We start from the raw sequence: 3,708 nt of genomic DNA, 5'->3' as shown, positions 1-3,708 counted from the left end.
AAAGAGGAAAAGTATGTGAACAAAGGTGTTTGCGATTGGCCTGCGACAACGGATCAGTGTCTCGCTTTCAGCATTCTTTTTTCCCCATCCTTTTCCCTCCCATCAGACAGGGGAGCAGTTGGTCTGTGGAGATTCCAAAAGGTGCACAGATGAGGAGACTAAATAAGGCATTAGATGCCCACTCAAAGGCTTTGTTGTTGATCCTCCAGGTCAGCGTAGCGCCCTTGTGGCCTGTGACCTGCCCAGAGCCATGCTGCTTTGCTAGGCTTTGAGTAGATTTAGTGCAAGGGATAATGCATGAATTTGGGCACAGGCACATGAGCTTAAGGCTCAGTTCTATCAACGAGGATGCTTGTCAGTCCCCTAATAGAGCTGTCAGACAGACCGGAGAGAATTGTGGTGAGCTGCCATGTTGTGTTTACGCTCACTTAGGGCCTGTGTCTAATGCAGTATATAGGTGTAATTTGAAAAATAAGGTTATTATCACAAACGCACTATACCAACTTAAAAGTGTGCTTTGCAATTTTTTGATTATTATGGATTATGCAAAAGTTTTCGGTTTCTGACAGATTTGTTGAAATGCGAAAATTGCAGTTCAGACATGATTAATTTATTCCGGGACAAAAGCATTCGATAGTGCGTACAAGAAGTATGTTTTATGTATATCAAGTTGCGACTTGCAAACTTTATAACCCAGTGGGCAATCGATGTTGAAAAGACGTCAGTTTGACGTCAAAAACCGGTTAAATATGCAAATCAAACTGACAAAAACTCGACATGACATTGATTTGATGTAACTTGAATGTAAAACATGTTGACCCACATATACATTAAACCAGTTTCAGTGTAGGATTAACTTCCTATTTTCACTCACTTACCACTGGAAGAAATTGCCGTCCAAACTGAATTTAAGATGATGTTACAGCATCTTAATCAAGTCTTGACTAATTTTTGACGTCAAATTAATATCTAGGCAATACCCTTATTGCGTTACTGTAGCATAATTGAGGGCACCCTGGGATTGGAAATAAGTAAGTGTACAATGGAAATATATAAACACACAAAAATCCAACAAAAATCCATAAATGATATACTATGATTTTTTTCAATATTTGTAAAATAAAAAACTGTTTAAAAGCTTGCATTTTCTTATAGACTGCAGTCCATATGCACCATTAACGTATCCTACTTACAGATTCACTTGCTGCATTTGTATCTTGCATCCACGACCATTAAATCCACCAAAAAAGCGCAGCCATGAAAAATACTTTGGAAATACATTTGTGGCTCCTCATTAGAGAAAGCTTGTGTGAGTATCACTTGTCCAGTAGGGGGCGATGTTAAACAGCATTTGTCAAGAGGTGGCTTGAGTCATGCGTTTGCAGGTGTTAACAGTCCTTTGAGCGTCGAGGAACATGTGGAACAGGTAGGCTGTGAAACACGTGTTTGTTGCTCTTATTATTTTCTCCCAGTTTTTCAATGAAGTGATTCACACTGCAGTTGAAAAAATTGACCAGGCTTGTTTTTGATACTGACATGCGCACCTGAGATTGAGATTGTATGATGCTACTGTTTCTGGCAAATGTTTTGTTTGTTTCTTGCGCAACATGTTTAAATATGATAGTGATGATGTTGACGTTGATGTTTGTGTTAAAAGTTACAGTGTGGTAATTGGATAACTATTGCATTATGGATGCAGCATTATTTGTGCTTTTGTGAGGCTTAGTTATTAATAGTTGTATAATATTTGTTATATTTTATTGTGCATTTATGCTGTAGCTACAATTAAATTAAGGGGAACATTCTTGTATTTTGTACATATCTATTTGAATGACTGCATTTATTGGAAATACCCTTTTATTGGGACAAATATAGGTGCGTTTTTATTTGAGATATGGTTGATTATAATTATCATTCTTACTATTATTCTTACAGTTGTTGTAGTATATAGTATGTATATTGTTGTGCAATGTATGCTACATTTGCCAAAAAATAAAAACAACAGAAATGGGAAACGTATCCCATAATGCAGTGTGTTTAACATGACCTACCATTTCCTATGTCATTTGACTAGACATAATGTCAACTGGGACTTTTTGTTTTTAAATTAGACTCCCAAATGCAATTGTAAAAATGCAACAACAAAAAAAAAAGGCAGAAAAAAACATATTTCCAACTGATGCCACTCACTAAAAAAAACAAGATGGCCATGTGACAATGTAGAATACTACTTTTAAAAACTTTATTTTGGAATAAAGATTGCAGTTCAACTTACTATTTTTAATAAGTAGTAGGCAGTTTAAAGTGCACACCATTCAGTGAGTAATAGACTAGTATTCCATTCTGAACATACATGCATTGTATGAGATTAGCTAGACATTATTTTATGTTTCTGTAAGCATTTTCTACTTTGCAGAGTTTGTATTTTCATTTATAGTTGTTAATTAATAATTATGCATAAATGTCTGGAAGCATACAATTTTAAATCCGTACTAGTGCTGACTGACATGCTACACAGTCTGTGGAGTCTTTGACCTTTCAAAATGATAACTGAGCTAGACAGAGCATGGCACATCTGACCTAAGGCTTTTTGTGGCATTCTCCATAGGGCAGTGAGTGAGTCAAATCATGTTTATTGCCATACGCATGACTGTAATGCAAAGACAAGACTGAAATATATTCTGGATGTCACAACTGAGAGAACTCAGTTGACAGTGATACTATATCTAGACTTTAGAGAACATTTTGTATATTATATAGATGAGGTTGAGTATCACATAAGAAAATATGTAGGCTATGTCTGTCTGATGAAACCGTTTTCATATCTTGATTTTCTTTTTTGTTGCTGAATACTTTTTGTTATTATGTATCCAGTGATGTGTTGAACTTTCATCCCGTCAGCCACATTTTGTTGTACTTTTTCACCAGTTTTTATTGTTTCAGAAGCAATAAGTATGCAAGGATTAACAGGAAAGTGAAACTGTAAAGGCACCTGATTTCTGATCACTCACGTGGAACATACTTGAACATGCAAAATATGTACAGGTGCATCTCAATAAATTAGAATGTCGTGGAAAAGTTAATTTATTTCAGTAATTCAACTCAAATTGTGAAACTCGTGTATTAAATAAATTCAATGCGCACAGACTGAAGTAGTTTAAGTCTTTGGTTCTTTTAATTGTGATGATTTTGGCTCACATTTAACAAAAACCCACCAATTCACTATCTCAACAAATTAGAATACTTCATAAGACCAATAAAAAAAAACGGCGTGGCATGGAGGTGATCAGTTTGTGGCACTGCTGAGGTGGTATGGAAGCATTGAATTTATTTAATACACGAGTTTCACAATTTGAGTTGAATTACTGAAATAAATGAACTTTTCCACGACATTCTAATTTATTGAGATGCACCTGTAGAAAGAGCAGTGATTTACGAAATCCATTTCATTCAGTTTCAGCATGTTGAAATCATCTCCAAATCTACCTCTGCACTGATGCACACTGTTTCAAGCACACTTAGTTGATCAGAATACCCTCATTGTATCTGTGTCACTAAAATGTTATTTAGGACTTAAAATGTTTTCTTGGAAAAAAAAATGGCATGCTGTAGGTGTGACTTGTGTAGTAAGATGGATGTTTTTGATTTATTGATTGCTATTTTTGTTAGGCTTTTTGTGATGTTCATTTAAAATGCCAAAATCTCAAC

This window comes from Sinocyclocheilus anshuiensis, unplaced genomic scaffold (genome assembly GCF_001515605.1).
Source record: "Sinocyclocheilus anshuiensis isolate Anshui unplaced genomic scaffold, SAMN03320099.WGS_v1.1 scaffold1783, whole genome shotgun sequence".
NCBI classification, from domain to species: Eukaryota; Metazoa; Chordata; class Actinopteri; order Cypriniformes; family Cyprinidae; genus Sinocyclocheilus; species Sinocyclocheilus anshuiensis.
Note: the sequence above shows the minus strand (reverse complement) of the source record.